Source organism: Scophthalmus maximus, chromosome 16 (assembly GCF_022379125.1).
Source record: "Scophthalmus maximus strain ysfricsl-2021 chromosome 16, ASM2237912v1, whole genome shotgun sequence".
In the NCBI taxonomy this organism is placed as follows: domain Eukaryota; kingdom Metazoa; phylum Chordata; class Actinopteri; order Pleuronectiformes; family Scophthalmidae; genus Scophthalmus; species Scophthalmus maximus.
This window is the reverse complement of record NC_061530.1, coordinates 18358017-18379217: the sequence shown is the minus strand read 5'-3', so window position 1 is coordinate 18379217 and position 21201 is coordinate 18358017. Positions and strand designations below refer to the sequence as shown.

General features: G+C 48.1%; 1 protein-coding gene across 7 annotated transcripts in view; it reads right to left on the bottom strand.

The window, feature by feature from the left end:
- tanc2b (tetratricopeptide repeat, ankyrin repeat and coiled-coil containing 2b) overlaps positions 1 to 18666 on the bottom strand; it is a 118320-nt gene extending 99654 nt beyond the window's left edge. For all 7 annotated transcript variants that reach the window (XM_035612324.2, XM_035612325.2, XM_035612326.2 and 4 more), the window contains exons 1-2: positions 18172 to 18666; positions 4668 to 4785 (exon numbers count right to left, since the gene is read on the bottom strand). The gene's annotated coding sequence lies outside the window, so the exon portion shown is untranslated. The remainder of the gene's footprint in view (positions 1 to 4667; positions 4786 to 18171) is intronic.
- Between the last annotated feature and the right edge of the window lie 2535 nt (positions 18667 to 21201).

Sequence of the window (21201 nt, the reverse complement as noted above, 5' to 3'; positions counted from 1 at the left end):
TACCAATCATGTCTTGGAAACTGTCTTGGAAGATAATGCCAACAATAAAAACTTGGCTTTATATACTGTAGTGCCTTTTAACGTTCCCTCCGACGATTAAAAGAAGAATAGAATAAAAGGTTTGAAAGGTCGTAGGGAGTTTTTCCTTTCACATATGACGAACGCAGCGAGAGATTGTCCAAGTCAGAAGACAACACAGAACACTTCCCAAACATTTTTGGCGTCTGGGTGGAGAAGAAGGAGGCAGGACATGAACAATAATTCTGCTGCAGAAGACAAAAGAGATTTACCTGCTGTATTCTCCCATGGGCTCACTCGGGCTTTATCTGGAAATTTTACTTGGGAGTTTTGCAGGAAAAAGTTCCGGAAAAAACGACCGGTGCAACATTTGGGGACATTTGCATTCTCACATCCATCCAAGATATTTGGACTTCTTATATCGTCTTACAAAAACAACCTCTCAAACGTGGGAATGGTTGTGTTGTAAGGCTCAGGGTTCGGTGTCCGTCACTGAACCTTATAGCGGCAGGCTGCCCGGCAGAGAACGCCCTCGTGATGGGAGCCCTGCCCGGCACTTCGTCCACAGAGGAGTTGGCAGTGGCCACCACCTGTATGTGTGCTGTGGATGTGGGTGGTTCCAGTTATTTGGACTCCTCTAAATCAAATTAAAATCGCCATCATCAACGTTATCATATTAAAAAAATAGTCAGTAGTTACAAATCCCACCGAAATGTCTCTTTTCCCCCCAATAAGGACTTCAAATAAATTGAACTGCCAGGCCAGGTTGCACCTTGTGGTCCTGTTCCGGAGGGACCACCCACAAACCCCAGGGTGGCTTCACAAAAACAATTTACTCTCCTACAAAGCACACTTCCAGTCAGCTCTTTTTGTTTTTTAATGTATTAGGTTCTGGGGGGGGGGGGGGGGGGGGGAGGCAGCTGCTAGCTGGGCCCAGCTGTCGACGGGGGGCTGGCGGAGACGAGAGGGGAGGAGCTGCTGTTGAACAAACCTGCGCCCTACACGGTCCCAGAGGAACGCCGCTTTAAAGAGCGCCCCCCTCAAAAAGCCCAGATGACGACGGGACGTCTCTGGTTTCGTCCGAGTCTGTGGCGTTGTTTTAAAATCCTCGCGTTGAATTATCAATGCCGAAATGCTGCGATGGAGATGCAGACAAACGTGACTTGACTCGGAGGAGGTATACACACAGGATGCTGCATTATGCCCCAACACATTGCAGGGGACATTCCGGGGAGGGGTTAGGCCGGGGCTTCTGAGAGGAGCGGTGGGAAGGAGAAGCCTCAATTCTGACAGAATGAAAATGAACAGTTTTGCCGGGCGCGTGTGTTCTACCCCCCGCAATTATTATGCATGAAGTGAAACGGGGAAATAATGTGAAGGGAATTGTGCTCCAGCTCAGTCTAGACTACGACGCAGATTTCCACTTTTCATGCGGCTGCTGCTCACTGTGGTGGACTGGCAGCCGGGAACCATTATGCTTTAATGGCGTGGATTTGAAATGGACAATTCATGTCTGTTATTAAACTGAACGCTTTTACCTATACATGACTGAGGCAACGAACAGCAGTTATCATCAACGCCAACTGTTCGCAGCTTCTGTCTTTTTTTGCGCTCCGACTGAATTTCTCGAATTTGAATGTCTTTCATGTACGACAATATTTCAATATTTGCCCCCTGAAATATTGAGCGAATCTCACGGCTCAGAGCCGGTGCGGCTGCCTCCCCCCTCTCTCCGGCCCCCGGGTCCAGGGATAACCAGTGTGTCCAGCTTCAAAGACGCCACCAGCGTGAAAGGTTTTAATGAGCCGCCCGGCAATTAGGCCGTATGACGTGCAGCTATAAGCGCGCAAGCCGAGCAGACGCCGTGGGCCATACGTGCGCCGCAGCGTGTTTGAGATATGACAGACGACATAGTGAATTATAAGACGCTGGTCTGTTGGTTGGTCGCTTGTCCCAGAGAGAAGCAGGATGCTGTCAACAGCCTTCATCTCCTGGAAGTCTCACGCTATTCACCACTGATGCCCCCGACTCAGAGGGAGTCATGAGCTCGGTGACAAGAAAACAATCCCTCGCTGGCTTCCCGTCACACTGACACCAGTGTTAACCGGAATGAATGACTAATCCAGAGATTGAGCCCAAGTTTCTGTGGGTGAGAGTTTTGCCCTCGTGTCCCCCACCAATCAGGTCAAAGATCTGTCTATGAGGTGTTTTCAAAAAAAACGACGGGTTTGCCGTTCACATATGAAGAGCGCGGCGGGAGATTCGGTCCGACGGCGTTGGCGCCAACAGGAAGGTCTCCGGGACGTTCTGTGGCGCCTGGGTAGATCGTGCAGGGGGCCGGGACGCAGCGATGATTTCATGAAGAGTCATCAACAGGCCAGGTTCTACCCGGGGGCGGGCAGGAAGAGTTCTGGTGCATTCTGTGCAGAGGCTTAATCTGCACAATCAGGCCTGAACATACCTCAGTCCTTATCCCTCCATCTTTAGTCATCCAAGTCTGCGGCGTCTGTGTTATGTTTTGTCAGAGACAATGTGATGCTACCTGCATCGTGTCCCTCGAACATTCCGGGGCTGCTTGGGAAAATAAACTCCTGCCTGAGCCGCTCTGAATCTTTGGTGGATTTGTGATGACAAGTCCTAACGGAGCCCATAACAGAAACTAGCCTACGATCACTATATCAAGGATAACTAAAAAAAGATCAAGCTTGGTACAACAGCTCCCCCACAACTCCAACACTAATTTATTTTGCCTGTAAATGAGTTTCTCCTCACAACTGGCTGTCAGTGCTGGCGTTTGTGGGTTTCGGCGTGTCAGATTTGACACTTCTTCAGATCCCGTTCTCCAACTTGACAACACTGATCGCTCTCGTCGTGGTTCCCCCTCCAGCACTTATCAGAGATTTACTGCCTGAAGCAGCCGACTGGTCAACGCATCATCAATCGGAGGAAAAACCTTGCTTTACCGTAACGGGAACCTTGAAGCGTGTAGAAATCGGGGACTACACAGCTTCTCCGTGTTGGAACGTACACTGCAAGCCAACAGCCACCAAAAGTTACTCAAAACCAGTGCTTTACTGCATGTGCCCAGAGACACGGACATGTTCCTGCGTCTCCACACCAGCGACCAACCATGCCACGTCAAAACTGCAGGGCCAGAAGGGTCAAGAGGTCGCCTTGTCCTGGTCCAGGACACATTGCACAAATTACAGGACTTTGAACAGATGTCGGAGTGACTTCTATGTGAGGTCGTTACACAGGAGAAAAAGCCTTGAGAGCAAAACCCATTCGTTTCCCAGGATATGCAACGTGCAGAAAAATGAAAAGGTTCAACACATGAAAAAGAAAAAACAAATGAACCGCTCAAACAAGTAAATTCCTCCCTGACCTCTCTAAAGATGTGAGTAATTGCCGACCTTTGCCTGTTTATGGTGTGCTTATGATTTATGCCATCTCCTACTGAGCAGCGCTCGCGGGACTGTGTCTCTTTTGTGAAGCCCCCGAAGCTTTTTTTTACGGCCGCGGAATCTCAGGGGGAAGAAAAGAGCCAGTGTCATGCGGTCAGGAGGCATTTCGGTCGGACAAGAAAAAAAAAGGAGAAAAAAAAACGGTGTCAGCACTTTCTTCCAGGCAGTGAGAGGCCGGCATTCAGAGCCGTTAGCCGGTATCTCAGAGGAGAGTCTAATGGGGCTACTCTTCCAGTCCATTTGCCGGCCCCACATCTCACCGGCCCGCAGCTGCGCACACGTGACCCAGCAACTGTGACTCTGCATACCAGCCTCTCTGCAGCCGGGCGAGCTCCACGCGGCCTGTGACAGCTGACTGAAGTTATCCATCCTTAGATGCACACTTTAAAAAAAAGACTCCAGACATAATGTGTGTGGATATGACTGTATTACCTAACTGACTGGCCAAGCAAACTGCTGTAATATTCATTGGGACTATGGCAGCACCATGAGGGGCTTGCTCTAAAAAATAATAATAATAATAACCTTCCTATGATAAACGACAGGACTTTGCATCTATTTCAGAGCCAAACAACAATTTCATGGCTTTCCATTCACTTCGTAATATGCTGACACTTAAATCAGTGCTCGGGACACTTCTTAAAAATACAATAATAAATAATACATGTACAGTAAATCAGGAGACAGAGTTTTCCTTGATAGACACGATTTATTCTGCATCACTCTCGCAAAAAAAAGATGCATGGCGACTGAGTACGTGCCGTGGGTTGTCAGTATATTAGCTGAGCAGTCGGTTCATAGAATAAACAATGTTAAATTCTGCAGCGCTGCAGATACAGTACAACAGTCAGTCAGATCAGTTTTCTGGTCATGAATTTCGGGGTGGGTCAAAAAAAGAAAAGAACACGTACACACACAGTCAAAGTCTTATGTTCACAGGAATCACGACACAAATAACAAAATCTGCCCACAATTCATGTGTCTGCTTCAAAGGCCGAGAAGAATTTCGACGTATTCTTGTCCTCGGCCTGTTTGCCAAAACACAACGTGGACAATAACTCTATTGTCCTGTGACTGTTACTTCACATCAGGACCTTGGCGGTGACGCGTCAATGGGTGTAAAAAAAGGCTTCCGGCAAAACACACACCGGTTCAAGTGCCATGAAAACTTGAGCGATGACTCACCATGAGTAGACTGCAGGCAGGTCTCCAAATCCGGCTTTGAGGGGCAGCGAGGCGCTACATTTCTCTGCGCTGAACCACGGTCCCGATCCCTCTCCAGAGGGGACACCAGACAGTTTCTCTACAAGAGGCAACCACAGTGAAATTCTTTTTAAAAGAAAACTAGAGGCAGGCAACGGAGTGAAGAAAGCCCCCCGTATCGAGACGCGGCAGAAAACGCCAGTCGCCAATTGGACATGCGGGTTCAGTGGTGTGGCGAGGCCCGGTCCGTCAACCAGAACACAAACAGTGGCCGGCCATGCGAACAGCGCTGGTCTGGGCCGGCTGTCAAAGGGCCAGAGCGGGACAGTGGACGGTTGTCCCCCTCTCCCCCTCTCCGTCTCTTCAGCGGGGGTCGGTCTGCCGACATCAAGTGCTTCATTCAGAGCTGTGATGTCAAAATGTGTCATTGTGTCATCAGGTGGCGAGTCAAGGACGGCGGAGAGGGACAGTTCGTGTGGGACACGTTGGTGGTCAAGTGATGAGAAAGTAAGGATGAAGTGGGGCGTGTTCGCTCCCTACAAGCAATTTTGATCCTAAAAAACTTAGATCTTAAGAATCTGATTGACCTTGTTAAATCAAATAATTGCTCAAGTGCTAACCCCCCACCCCCCCACAACAACAAAAAATCAATCCTCGAGTTAAATTCATTCAAGCTTCACAGTGTCCGTGTTTCAACCCTCACGGCTTTTGTCTTTTATTAAAAAAATTCATTTTCCGCACAAAAGACGTCTTCAGACGACCTGCGACGCCACAATCGAGGTTCCTCGAGGGCGTCGCGTTGCACACACTGCTCTCTGTGGGCAGCGCTTTATAGAGACTTAATGTGAATTTTACACACAGTTGCCGACACGTTAATTAAGCCGAGGCAAATCAATGGGAGTCCAAATAAGTTTACAGCAGCAATCATAATGAGAGGCAGCAACAAAGTCTTCTCTCCATCAGTCACAGTTTGATTCTCACACCTCATTTTTGTTTGGCGCGCTGCACAAATGGAGGGCGATTTAAAAATCGCTTCGGTGACGCTTTGGGGTAATTTCTCCCCAATCAAAAACTACTTTTGTCCATTTGCTTTCTGACATCCTCAAACAGAAAAAAAAATGTCTGAAAAAGGTTTTGTTCATGCATGTTTTCATGTGCGAGAGAAAGAGCTTCACTGGAGAGGACATGTGAAGACAAGCGAGGTCAGAGAAATATGGCGGGTCGGCTCCCCTCGTCACTTGAAGCTGGTCGGGTCACAGAGGCCGGGCAGCTGTCGTCCCCCCCCCTCCCCCCCCGGCGGCGGACGATGATTCGAAGAGACGCAGGAAGCCAAACACCTCCCATGTGCTCGTTCGTCTGGTGCACAACGATGTGGACTGTGGGAGCCAAATCTGGCTTATAGCATAATATAGAAATCTCGGTCCCACAGGCGGCCCCTCGTTCGAATCTCCATCACGTCACCGAACGCGCAATTCTCCTTTCGTCCACTGGGCGTCTGCGTTATTAAACGGAAAAGGCCAGGAATGTGATCCGAACTAATTAAGCGAGCAAAAAACTCAAAAAAATCCCCCATTTCCGCCGATAAACGTGTCTCCTCTCATCTCCTGCTTCTCGGAGGCCACGAGTGTTCGGAGCGCTCATGTAATACAAAATGCCTCCGTGTAAAGTCTGGCACTTCATGTTCGCCTCCTAATCGCCGCGGCTAAAGTGAGCCGCCGCTTCCCATCATGAATCAAACACAGCTCCGAGGGCGAGACTCCTCCTGCCACTCGTGTGCAAATTGGCCTGTTTGGACCAGACAACGCGTCCACGACGAGGCGTCCGAGTTCTCCGCCGACCGGAGTCTCCGAGAAGTGAACCGCTGTGGACCACTTAATAAAAGAAAAAAGAAAAAAAGAATAACCACCACCCATCGTTATCCCCACTTCATTTAAATTGCACTGGCCAAGATGATGAAAACAAGCCCTGGCGAATTCACAGCAAAATAAAGCGACTTGTGCGATCGTGCGTCGTCTGAGCGAATTGAGTAAAATCAATATATGAAATTGTTCCGAGGCAAACAGATGAATACAGCCGGACCGAGGACAGAGCAGCGGACGGAGGCGGAGCTGATATTAATGTGTCATTATTCGCCTTTTTCTTGACGAGGACCATTTCATCTGCGACATCTAATCTAATGTCGTTATGTTCTTTGACGTTTTAGTTGTGGTTGACGAGCCATATTGTCACTGTGCAACATAAAGACGGAATATTTGACAGTTCCAGAAATTTCTGTGGCGAATTTTATTTGCTGTTTTAATCTGTACAAATCAAATTTTCTGTCGTTTCTGGTAATAATGTTTATTTCAAAATATCCTGCTCCATGCATCTTTGGATTCCTTACAAGAGGATATTCATTACATTCATTATATGTTATTTCAAGAATATCATCTAAGAATAAGCCTCATTAATCAATGTGTCCTCACTCATGGGCCAGCGACTGTGTGGATACAGACAATCTTTTTAGTTAGTATCCGTAATCTCGAGTGCAAAAAAAAAAGGAAATTCCAGAAAGTACAAGGACGTCGACAGACGTGTATTCAGATCGCACCTGCATATATATCTGGCTCTCGTGTCAACAGTTTTCATCTTCCAACAACTTTCTTTTTTGCATTACCAATTTTCCCTCTAGTCCCACAAGGTTTTGGACTGAAAATCAAAAAAAAATGAATTTGAATGAACAACTTTGTGGGTCTTCACTGAATCACCTGTTCAAATTTAGAGTACTGGAAATGAACGGAGCCGAGGCGACACTACCGGCCGCTGCAGCGTCTGACCCAGATCGACTCATCAAACAGAAAACGGCATGAACGAATGACACAACAAAGTGCTCAGGTCACTTTTCATGTCACACCTCTCGGTTGGCGAAAAAGCTTAAAAATGCAAGGACATGACATCACAGGATTTCCCTGAAAGTGCCGTGTTATCTACACGTAGAGCATCAGCGTGTGAGTGACTGCTTTTCCCGTATTTCTTCGCACATCCAAAATGCAATTTCCAATATGACAGTCTGTTCATTCACCCCAAAACCGACGCAACACTTTTTTTTAGCCTTTCCCTCGGTGCATCGGTTAAACACGGCTGCCCTTTTCCCCCCAGGCCCAAAATGAGAAGCGCCGCCTCTTGTGCCAGAACCTCGGTTCATTAAAAAAAACATGACACGGAGGGGGTTTTTTTGCGCTGCGTTTCAATAACCGCCATAGCGGCCGAAACACGCGCTCGCCATTTTACCATGAGAAACAATGACGGGAGCGTCTGCAGACCTGGCGGCTGTCGAGAGGGGAGTCGCCGTTGGACCAACGCGGGAAATCTGTCGGTCGACAATCAGCCGCCGCGCACTGAAAGAGTCGGCAGGCGAATTCGGCAGCCACGGCTATTTTTCGAGCGCAGGCCTGATCGAGATGAATCAAGTTACAGTCTCATGGAAGAGCGGGACATGATGGGAATATGACTGCTGCTTATTGATGAAAGTGTTCACGGTGGTAGTCTGCAGTGAAATGTGCTCGTTCGTGTCTGGATCCCAGACACGAAGACTACGACTGACCGAAGAGGAAGAAAACACACCGAGCCAATTTAATCACCTCCGGCTTTTTGGGGACGGACTTGTTCTGTGATTTTGAGTGAGGATTGTTTGAATTTATTCTGATTCTCCTGCTCTCTGTGTGATTGTTGTTTGATAAGACCGAGATGGCCGTCTGGAAAAAAAACTGCTGGCAAATTGTTGAGCTCTGACCTTCACGCACAGAGCTCATTGTCGGAGAGAAAAAGACGGGGTCGGACTAAATCCCTTTTCAGCGTGGATGGATTTGCCTTATTTGAATTTCTTTCACTGGAATATGATCAGACAGCTGATGTTTGTTTGTTTTTTCGTCGCTTTAACATGTTCGAAACACGTTATGAATCAGAACATCAAACGTGTTCATGTTTCCAGGAACAATGCACGGATCTTGATTTAGTATTTTGTGTGTACAACTTGGTGCGGACATACATTTTCAGATTTCTCTATTGTTGTTAAAACGTAGCTTTTCTAGTTGACACATTTAATTTCATTGTTTTTTTACGTCCACAGTTGAGGACTATATGTCTTATGACAAATAAATCCTTTACGTTATCAGACTATTTGTTGTTTTTTTCTACCATAAGAACTAGACAATCGTGTGCAGGGTTTTTCGGCCTTTGCGGACTGAGAGCCATTCTCCCCTGTTTCCTATGGCTGGTCTCTTAACAAGATAGCATGTATTAAATGTGCGTTTGTGTTTTCCGCCTCTTACCGACCTCCGTGTCATTCCTCCTCGTTAGCTCTGGGACAACGTGTTAAAAATGTATGCTTCATATATGACATCATATACGTTCTCCTTGAAACTGGCTTCAGCAGCACTGTGGGGTTTCCAGCTAGATATCAATTAGTGGCTAATTAGGCCTTTTTTTAAAATGGCCGCCCCTCGGGCTTCCTGTCGCCCACTGTGACACCGGCTAACCCTCTCTTTGATGGACGGACGGCTCCCCCCCCCCCCCCCCCCCCCCCCCCCCCGCGCGCGCGTCTTTTCAACTCCTGTCTATCAGGCAATCGGGCGCGCTTCCTTCAAATATGATATGACAATTCTTCATATACACACGTGGCCCCTCTGTGCCAAGGAGAAGAGCAACAAAAGTTCTTCATGAGGACATTAATCGGTTAGGAGTTTCACATCATTCAACGTGTTCGTGTGTGTGTGTGTGTGTGTGTGTGTGTGTGTGTATGCGTGTGTGTGTGTGTGTGTGAGTGTGTGTGTGTGTGTGTGTGTGTGTGTATGCGCGTGTGTGTGTGTGTGTGTATGCGCGTGTGTGTGTGTGTGTGTGTGCGTGTGTATGCGTGTGTGTGTGTGTGTGTGTGTGTATGCGCGTGTGTGTGTGTGTATGCGCGTGTGTGTGCGTGTGTGCGTGTGTGTGTGTGTGTGTGTGTGTGTGCACGCTCCACGTTTGCATGTTTACTCACCCCGCCTCGTGCGGCTCCTCCCCCCCGTCCCTTGGTGTAGCAGTTCGGGGGCAGAGGTGCCGCGCAGTATTTTTAGACGGACTCAGAGGGGACTGTTTGTTCTGAACACTAACACAATGAACCCTCATGCCTGAACAAGGACATACATTTGGTGACTGGAGGCTAAAGCAGTCGACCACTCCCCTACCTTTTAAAAAAAAAAAGAAAAAATGCCACTGATGACGAGGAAGGCCACTCACTGACTCACAACTATAGCCGCGGTGTGTGTGTGTGTGTGTGTGTGTGTGTGTGTGTGTGTGTGTGTGCGCGTGTGTGTGTGTGTGTGTGTGTGTGTGTGTGTGTGGAGCCATTTATCCATTCATATCAACGAAAACTGGCTAATCCATTCAAACAAAAGCTTTTTCTAAACGGATGGATTTTGAAGAGCTCCCCGGAGATCCCACGATCTGCAGAAGAAGGGCAAGCCCAAACAGATGTGAGCATTGTGGTCAATAACGTGACATTCGTTTGCTGAACTGAGGGGGACTGAGGCCATGCTTTTTGATCTGCGTGTGCCTTTCAAAGTTACTGTACGCTGCCGGAGTCCAGCCAGCTTTGGCCTTGACTGAAAATACTGAAGTGTGGCTTCACATGTCCTCTCCAGTAAAAAGGGGAGTTTTGAAAATAGCTCGCACACGGTGCCACGTAGCATTACAGGGCTCCAGCCTGACAGACGGAGTGCAGGGCAGCAGGGCCACTTTGTTTGTGGGGACGGTTTGATTTAGTAACGCACCGTCGGAGTGTATTATTCACTTCTCCTTTTTTCTTTTTCTTTTTTATCATTTTAACACCAAATATCATCTCAAAATGAAAACTGTGTACTATTTGGAAGTGATGCTCTGGCTGCAAATATCCATTAACTCGGACGTTCTTATTGACTATTACTTAAAGTTATAACTAATGTAACAAATGAGTAAAAAGTGACAGTATAATATGGATTAGAGAAGAAGTGAAAAAAACTTCTAAATGCCCAAAAAGTAAAGTGTCAAAGTTCCACATAATATTGGTTCAAATAAGCACTGAAGATGTTTTTTTGTTTGTTTTTTAAAACTCGTTGGTAGTTTTTAGATAAAAAAGTTGCATCAAACTTAATTTTGTCGAGCACATTGTTTTGACCTCACAGCTGGTTACTATGAATGTTCGCCATTTTCATATAAGGACAATGAATCCACTTTTTAAATTGCTGACGATTAAAATCTCTGTCAATGCTGATCCATAAGTCTCTACACAGCGTTTTTTTGACCGGCGTTGACATCGCTTACAAAACAGACTCACTGGTGTTTTTCCCTCCGCCACACACTTCACAACAGATCAGTCCACACGAGCACAGAGACGTGAAACTATGCAGCCGGGATGAAAACCTGACGACTCGTCTGCGGCGGCACCCAGCGACGAGATAAGGATGAAATGATAAAAACCCTTGCGAATTCCCCGGCGACAGGCCGAGAAGTGCGGTAGCGTCGTCGGCTCGCCGCGGCGCTCACGTGCGAAAAACAAAACCGTGATTATTTCATTTTTTTAAAAAATAACGCCGGCGACCTGCCGCGTTCAACGCACTCTGCCTGACCCAACGCTGTTACGTCGCTCCTCGCGGAGGCGCGAGGTCAGACGGGTTGAGAGTAAAGAGTAGTTGTTGACATCATCACAGCAGCTGAGGTCTGTCTGCAACCGTCCGGGATCAGTATCTTCTCCCTGTTCTTCTTTCCTTAAATCTCCCGCATCGTGATTTACGGCCACTTGTGCACCGCGGCTCCTGAACACAAAGGGCATCATTGAAAACAATGCCACTTTTCATGAAATCCCCCCTTCTTCTTCTTCTTCTCCTCCGTCTCCGTCTCCTTCTTCTGCGGCCTCACTCCTACACGCCCTGATTTAGCACACAAAGCCAATGGAGGCCGCCTGTGCGAGCAACAACGTGTCCACTATGCTCCGCGGACACAGAAACGCCCGGCAAATTATAATGAAGTTAACCCACTAATGGCGCTTCACATCACAGAGCCGAGGCCCATCTCCCACCGCTCGCCGGGCAGCGCACACCGGGGAACAGTGGCGCTATTTAGATATGTGACAGAGCCGCTAGTGTTCCGTTGACAACTTCACGCCGGCCCACAGATCACATTACACATTAGCCTCAGTGGCGGCGGCGGCGGCGACAACGTGGAGGAATTTAGTGGGTGACACGGCGGTAACCTCTGTGTTATCTTGTGCTGAACCTTCTAGAGGACGTTACAATGCGAGGCTTTCACGATGGATAATCTGCTAATAGTGACACCGTGCTGAGAACCAGGAGGACGGGTGCAGTGGTTGGACGTCGACCAGGGGCGTGGCAGATATCTGTCCCCTCGGTCCCCACACTTTTCTGACCCGTGGTTCCGAGTTGCACAACCGTTCAATTCATTTCTAATGAGTCGGAGTTGGTTTTTCCAAGTTGTCTTGAACGCACCGTGAGCGGACGGCAGAGCCTCAGCAGTTAATCGATGAGTGATCGACGACTGAACGAATCGCCTGCTATTTTAATAATCGATAAATCGGCTCAAAGCAGTTTTTATGAAAAAAGAAAAAGGTGAAAATTCTCTAATTTCAGCTTCTAACAAGAATATTTTCTGGTTCCTTTGCTCCTCCGTGACAGTAAACTGAATATGTTTGGTGCGTGGACCCAAAAAAAACAAACATCATCTTGAGGTTTTGGGAAACACGATCGACAGTTTTCACCATTTCATGACATTTTACGGCCCAAACAACTAATCGATTAATCTGGAAAATAATTGAAAGATTAATCGATAATGAAAATAATCGTTGGCTGCAGTGGACGGGACGGGCCAGATATGCACATTGATCACGTTGCTGCTGCTTCTGTAAGACGTGATTTGTTGCTTCGACGTTCAGCAGCGAGCAAGACTCGCTTTTTTTTTGAAAACATTAGCTCAAAGAAATGTCATGGTCATTTTTTAAAATGTGTCCCTTTTCGTTGTCATGGCACCAAATTATCCGGCTGCTTACTACGTTGCTACTGTTGCATCATTCCAAGTCAACTCATCCGGAGCTCAGGCGGCACAAACTTTTGATTTTGATAATGGAATTGATGATTTTTTGATCATTTTAAAGAACTGGAGTTGGTCATCAGGTGTGTTTGGTGGTTTGGTTCAGTTCCTCGATTCCCTCGATGCCTCCGTGTGCACAGGAGACAGACGTAGGAAGGTGAGCCGGTGGATGTCAAACTGCCTTTTCGCCGTAAAACTTGACGGAGGTCACGCTCGCTCCCGGCAAAAAACACTGCAGACCGAAGGTTTACAGGTATCGTAGCTGTTGTTGTGGCTGCGAGGGCGGCTGGCGAATGCTCTGCCGTTCATCTGCCATCAGCAGCTGGGGCCCGGCCCGAGCAGCTGCCCTAATAGGCTAACAGGGATCTTTGGCTCCCGGGAGTAAAGTTTGAGTGGCAGACTGATTGGATTCAGCCGTCTAGCCGCTCTTTGTGATCTAACAGCCGGGGCATCTTGGCACGAAACAGGTAATGCCATGTGATTTAAGGAGGGCGCACTTGAAAAAAGGAATTATAGGCGCAACACTTTCTGCTCGTCCAGAGAGAGAAGTGATCAACTTGAACTGCAACGCAGCGGCAAAAGTCTCCGGTCGCAGCGGAAACTGCCAATATGAAATGTATCTTTGCAGACTACGGCTGGAAAACGACTTCCCACGCAAAATCGCGGGCTCGGCTGCAACGAGCCTCACGCTCTCGGGCCCGACGCTCAGTTCTGACGGTGCTGCTGCACACCGGCCGTCCTTCAGGCCTTGTTAGCGTTTTTCTTTGTTAAAGATAATTTTCCACGTCCACGCGGCGATGCCAAAACAACAGAACGGCCACTTGCAATGTTCCTCTGCGGGGCCATTCGCAGGCCACCTGAGCCAGCAGCTGTAATCCATTTACACCAAAGTGGCTTTGCACGGTTATTTTTCAAAGCCTCGTGTGTTGTTTGCCGCTCAGATTACACCGAGCCAGCAGGTCACTTCTGATTATCACGACGATTAGGATTATTGGGGGAGTGGAAATAGGAGTCTTGTGAATTCTCATCGTGCGTGTGGAAATCAGAGGTTTCTGCAGGATTTTATACATCAGACGAAGGTTTTTAATCTGAATTTGCAGATAAAAAAGAGAAATATGAGACTTATATTGTATATTCTCTCCACACAGGCCTTCCGCCCGTTTATCTGATGTGAAACAGCAGATCTGGTTTCTACGCGCCTTCTCTTCTGGGACCAAAGAGCAGTTACCACTGAACACATGCTCCTGCCAGAGATACAAAATACAACGCCGTGCAGCAGACAGACTAAAATATGAAGAGGGAAAAAAAACAACATCAACCTTGAGTTATAAGATATTAATGCGGTGTTCCCATTTATTGTTATGAAACTATAAGTAGGCCTACTAGGGCTGGGCGATATGGCTGAAAACTGTATCACGATATAAGTGTTTCATATCAGTCGATATCGATAATTATTGATCATTTTTATGACCTAAGAAACACAAACACGAGCCAACGAGATGGCGCAACCAAACGTGATACTGTCACGTGATTGGCTATTAGGCGTGTCACTCCATACGTTGCTAGGTACCAGAGGACGAGTGCCGGCGTGGCGAGACTCTTTGCTCCGGTTTCTTCCGAGGAAAAATAAATTATCGAAACGTTCTATCGAACGCATTTTCTATTGATGTTGATTACGTGTCTATCGCGATACATATCGATATCGTCTTATCGCCCAGCCTAAGGCCTACGTATCACAATAGCTTCCCGACGAAAACACCGCAGCACTTTGCTCCTGCACTATATTTTTGGTTGGGTGTATATTCAGCTCCTTTGAAGAGGAAAAAAACAGGCAACAGCACGAACAAGTTACAAAAACAGTCTTTCTTCAAATCTATTCTGTTTTCTGGCTTTTTTTCCAATCGCGGTTCGCTCACCGCACAAACTGCACACACTCACAACGCTGCAGCGCTGCGGTTCTGTCGAACGCGCTCCTCTGCAATAACACAGCGACGGAGAAGCGATGGGAAGTGACACTTGTGGCGGACGATTCCCGAAAACAACGTCAGCCGCCTGAGACTGAACTGCATCAACAGAGGGCCTGATTCCGAACACCAGGGAATCAGATCTCAATGAACGTCGCCGACTCTCAAGCTGCTTTCAGACACGGAACGGAGGACTTCCGCAACTTTCGCTGCCAAAAACAGCTGCACAGGAGAACGGGAGACAAAAGGATGGACGACAGCTCACCGGAACTTTATGATCCTGTGACGGAGGAGCCGGGGAAAAAGCCGCAGGGCGAAACGGCCGGAGTCCGTTCACTAACAAGAAATAATGAAGCGCTAAGAAGACGCCTTCTCCGCGCCACTGTGACACACTGAGGGGCCACGCCGACAACAAGGGGACATGCCTGCGGGAGAATCTGTCCCTCATTAAACGGAGGTAGTGCACCATCTAGGATTTTCTCCCGAATGAGGCAATTCCCTCTATGAAGACGCATTTGTATGTATATGATTAGTATGAGAGTGTGTTTTCAATATGCTGCCATTCATCAACAAGTCCCCGTCGCCCCACAATCATGCTGGAAACTGGAAAGCTTTGCATCCCCCCCCCCAACAGGCTTCTCCCTGTTTCCTCGACTGTTTTTCCTGATTAAATCGGCATCACAGCGAGAGAGAGAGAGAGAGAGAGAGAGAGAGAGAGAGAGAGAGAGAGAGAGAGAGAGAGAGAGAGACATTTGCCTCAACGCTCGGGGAAGTGAATCAAAACATCCCAGAGGACGACACATTTATTTCCCCCCCAGTGCAGGAAACAATCTCACACTTTCAGAGCTGATAAGATTGGGAGGGCGACACCCGGCCGGTGCTGTCTGGCTCGGTCGTGGATGCTCATCGAGCAGCGTTTGAGTTCATGGTAGGGTTATAGAAGTATCATGGTCGTGCCAACAGGACTTTTCAGTGTGGACGTACATTATTTTGTTGTCGTCGTTGGCGGACGCTTGCTGAAACCACCGATGCGTTGGTTCTTCTCGGATGGAGAGAGGCCTCCCTGAACAATTACAGAGGCTTGTTGTAAAATGGCAAGGGACAAAACTGTCAGCTGTTCTACAGAAGCACAATCGTCTATTAAGAAATAACCGTGATGTTTCTGCATCTAACCGACCAACTGTACCAATCAACAATATGCAAAGTGTAAGACGCGCGCAAGATTTCATGTGCTGCGTAAACTGAAATACTAAAAAACGTCTGCTCCTTCCATGTCCGATGACAGTTTTGCTGTCAACAATAAATCGCGAACAATCCGGTGCAACACTGACACCGCGAGTTAAGCGCGGCTACTTTTAGAGTCGGTTTGTATTCAAAGACTTGAGGCGTGATTTATTCATACCGCAGGTTTTCTTCAGTGCAACGTGAAATGGCCGAAGGCTGTTTTGTGTCAAATGAAGTTCCTGAGAAATCCTTCGCCCGTCCGCTGCAGTGGAGTGTTCCTCTTGTTTTAACCCCTGGCCCGTCAGCGAGCGTGACAGGAGGGACTGTGTTGGCCCGCGCTGTGAGAAGAGAGAGTTGATGGCTGGTCGACGGGTGAAAAAAAAAACCCCATCCGTGATCTCATAATGGAAACGACTCCACGCCGTGAACTCACAGATGTGTGTCAGGACTGATGTGTAGCGGGAGAAACGCAGAAAGAAAAAAAAACTAGCACATGTCACTGATGTGATGAGAGAGAGAAAAGCTTTGAGGATGAGTGTCTTTTATCTACGCCGAGTCGAGCTGACAACCAAGAACTTGAATTTTCTCTTCTTTCTTTTTTTTTTTTCTCAAAGTACAGCGAGACGGCGGCGGCAGCAGGCATCTCAGGCCTCATACAAAAACCATGAGTACTGGTGCTCAAATCTCAGCCCGTCTGCAGACCTACTTTTCTGGTTCTATCGCAGCAGTTCTCCGGATGCCGTAAAGACCGTGAGTAAACTGTGCTCAGTGACAGCTTTGCGAGTCTCACACGTTCAACCCCGACCATATAACTGAGCAAACGTGCAACATGGTGACATATTCGGCTCACATTCAGGATCGTACTTTTTTGGGTCGCCACTTGAAAAGGGGTTTACATGCTCTGATGTTCAGAAAAGGCATCGGTGTCCTCACACTGCCCATTCCTGCAGCTCCTCTTTTCACCCCCGTGGCTAAAACACCTGGATTTCTTTAAGCCCCGCCCCCTCCCGATAAACCCCCAGTCTCCTCTGATTGGCCAGCTGGGCCAGCCTGTTGTGATTGATCGAGCGATTTTCAAAACGAGCAGGAAATGTCACGCCCACTCCACCCGAGAAGTGTGGATTCTCAGATTGCGGGCGGGGTCACCCCCAAAAGAGTCCAACTGTGACATCACAGCGGGAGAGAAGTCGGAACCAGTTGTTCAGAGCCAGGCTGCCCCACGAACACGCGGCAGGGTGGTCTTTCTTCACAGCTCGTGGGACGGCAGGCTCCACAGACACACAACATGCATGTGCACAAACACTGACAAAGTGATGTTTGTACATCATGTCACCTTTAAAAAAAAACAACTACTGCCAGTGCCAGGGTTCTCACTCCTCACAGCATTGCCCATCCAAAGCAGAATTATCATTTTCCACCACATAAGGTGGACGATGGTGGTGGTGGTGGTGGCGTTCGTCAGGGGGCAAATAAGCGTTTTCCCCTTTGCAAACAACAGGCATTACACAGATTAACAGCCTTTGTAGAAAACATACTATTACCGCACGAGTCCCTGTCGAGAGGCACCAGATGTCAGATAATAGGCTGTGCAGACCATGCTGGGCGCTGCATGGCCTGAAGCCACTGAACAAGTAAGAACATGCTTCTCCCATATAAAACCCCCTCATTTCACTTTATGGACAGTTTTTGTTGTCTGGGTGGGCGAACCCCCCACGTCCATACGTTGAGAGCATAGGGTTTACGCATAGAGGAGAGAAACGCAGCCTGTAATTGTCTTTATGTGTCTATACATCCGCGACACAAGGTGACGAGGTAAGTTTGTGTTTTTCAAACCATCTGCAAATGATGTGATCGTCCCTGACCCCCACCGATTACTGAAGTCATGCTGAAGAAAACACACAACAGTGTGCTGCACATGGTTCTAGTGGAAACACATGCACACATGTTGCAGTCTGCGGCTGCTGTTGGGCACAAAGGAGCAGCTATAAGTCCACCTCGTTAACCACTCCTGGGGGGCGTTGATGGGCTGAGCTGCCTAGAAGCCGAGCAGAGGGAAAAGAATATATGGAGGCTCTATGGGTCCGCATGATGAAGCCTGACACCTCCAACATGTTATTTGTCATTATAAGGGATTATTATGGAATAAACTTTAACATGAGAAACAGCAGAAGTTGCTGTTGAAAAGAAGCATTTGATTGATTTACCTTTTTTTTCCTGTCACACTTGAACCTTTGTTGTTGTGCCTGTCACAGCCTCCTCCTCCTCCTCCTCCTCCGCAGCTCCGTGCGCCTCCTCGGTCCGGACGCAGCGACCCGCTCTGCCGCACGTTTCTCCCAGCCGCGTCCCAAAGAGCTCGGGGGGTGAAAAAAAGGAATAAAATGCACCGATCACAGCGGCAGGAGGCGTCCGGTCACACGCGCACAGATGCGACACTCGCGGGGTTTAAACCTTCACAACGAGGCGCAGGCTCCGTCTGCGGCTGCAGCAGGTCGCGGTGGCCGGAGCGACGGCTGCGTGTCGCCCGCCGAATGTGCCGAGTGTCGCGGCCATTCACAACGTGTGTGTGTGTGAGAGAGTGTGTGTGTGTGTGTGGTGCAGTCAGCCGAGGCGGTGGTGGAGGAGGTGGTGGTGGTGGTGCTGCCCCCAGTCAGTGCCACGCAGCGCCGCAACATGGAGCGCTGACCTGCCCGAGCACTGCGTCAAGTCGAGCGCGGCGATCAAAAGAACCACTTCCGGTGTGGTATATTTTCAAAATAAAACCACCGCAACGGAGCGCGGCGCCGGATGCGAAATCAGAACGAAATCCAAAAACGCACGAGAGTTATAGAAAAATAAATGTCATATCACCCCGCCTTTTTTGGGGGGGGGGGGGTATCACTGTATTTCCGGTATTAATCTGGTTTTAATCTGTGCGATTTGACGCAGATGAAATCCCAGTGCGAGCAGACGGAGCTCAGCAGCAACAGTCAGTCAGTCAGACAATCAGACAGTCAGTCAGTCAGACAGTCAGTCAGCCAGACAGACAATCAGACAGTCAGTCAGTCAGTCAGACAGACAGACAATCAGTCAGTCAGACAGTCAGTTAGACAGTCAGACAGACAGACAGTCAGTTAGACAGTCAGTCAGTCAGTCAGACAGTCAGTTAGTCAGACAGTCAGTCAGTTAGTCAGACAGTCAGTCAGACAGTCAGTTAGACAGTCAGTCAGTCAGCCAGACAGACAGTCAGTCAGTCAGTTAGACAGTCAGTCAGTCAGTCAGACAGACAGACAGTCAGTTAGACAGTCAGTCAGTCAGACAGTCAGTTAGTCAGACAGTCAGTCAGACAGTCAGTTAGACAGACAATCAGTCAGTCAGACAGTCAGTTAGACAGTCAGACAGACAGACAGTCAGTTAGACAGTCAGTCAGTCAGTCAGACAGTCAGTTAGTCAGACAGTCATACAGTCAGACAGACAGTCAGACAGACAGTCAGTTAGACAGTCAGACAGTCAGTTAGTCAGATAGACAGTCAGTCAGTCAGTCAGTCATACAGTCAGACAGTCAGTCATACAGTCAGACAGTCAGTTAGACAGACAGTCAGTCAGTCAGTCAGTCAGTCAGTCATACAGTCAGACAGTCAGTTAGACAGTCAGTCAGTCAGTCAGTCAGACAGTCAGTCAGTCAGTCAGTCATACAGTCAGACAGTCAGTTAGACAGACAGTCAGTCAGTCAGTCAGTCATACAGTCAGACAGTCAGTTAGACAGACAGTCAGTCAGTCAGTCAGTCAGTCAGTCAGATAGACAGTCAGTCAGTCAGTCAGTCATACAGTCAGACAGTCAGTTAGACAGACAGTCAGTCAGTCAGTCAGTCAGTCATACAGTCAGACAGTCAGTTAGACAGTCAGTCAGTCAGTCAGTCAGTCAGTCAGTCAGTGGGGGTGGAAGGCAGGTCTGATGAATTATTTATGACGAAAGGAGGAACTAATACCCTAAATCATTCATAATTATTACAGGGAAACAAGGTCGATGCCAATCAAACTTCAATTCCTCCCCCTCCCGCCCCGGCCCCGGTGGAGCACACGGCCATTTGCCATTTTGTAATGATGGATGGACAAAAGGTTGTGCCGGTGTCAGACATTATCTTGACCTCTTCCCTCCATCAGTCAATAAAATTACAGGCCTCTCAGCCGGAATTACAATCAGGGGGAAGGTGCACGGAGCGAAAAATGAACTACACACACTGTAAGCGCTCGATCGTGGCATTAGGAGTTAAAGGCCTTGGGCTGATTGACCTGAACGTGTGAGGCCTCAATGGATTTTATCATAATTAAACTAATACACACAAAGAATCAAATCAAGAATGTATAGGGAACAATCTATATTTGCGGTTCTATTTCACATCTTTTTATCTTCCACCACGTGAAGTGCTGCTTCGTCCTGACTATGAAGCGAATGATGATTTCCTTAACTGGCATTGGCTGTAATCTTCTTATTCTTATATTGAATGATTAATTCGCCGTGGACAGTATTTGGAGGTTAACTCAAGTGGTACTGTACAGCCACTTCAGCTATACAGTTGTCAACTGTCTGTGACTGCCGTGCCGCTTCTTTTTCACAGAGTATATTCACTTTTTCGAGCTCCACCGATTCCTGCGGACTACACCTTCTCCAGCGGCCCGGCAAAGACACAGTGAATGAACTTCATCGGATCACGAGTGAACTGGCCCTCTGTCCGTTCAAGTGTGCGCGTCACGGAGTTACAGTACCACTCCGAGTCCTTTTCTTTTTTGGGGTTTTTGTTTGGGGTTTTTTCAATAATCATTTAACAAATGAAGGGATGATTCACATACTGCTACTCTAAGAAGCAAAAATTGGATCCGATGTGCTCTACATCCTAAAAACTAATTGCACAGTCTCTGAGGAAGAAGGTAATCCTTTGCTCCCGTGTTTGACACTTGCCAACGCCTCGGCTTGTAAGCAATGTACCTAAATATACCCTTCAGTTGGCAGACATAGCAAAGCTGCCAAAGGGCATATTTGTAGTTTAACCCCCCCCCCCCCCCCCACACACACACACACACACACACACACACACACACACACACACACAAACACACACACTCTGCAAATGGTTTTGAGAAATACCTGAGGGAGGCCCTGGTAACAGGCATTGGTGCAGGGAATCTGACACAATGTGTGTGTGTGTGTGTGTGTGTGTGTGTGTGTGTGTGTGTGTGTGTGTGTGTGTGTGTGTGTG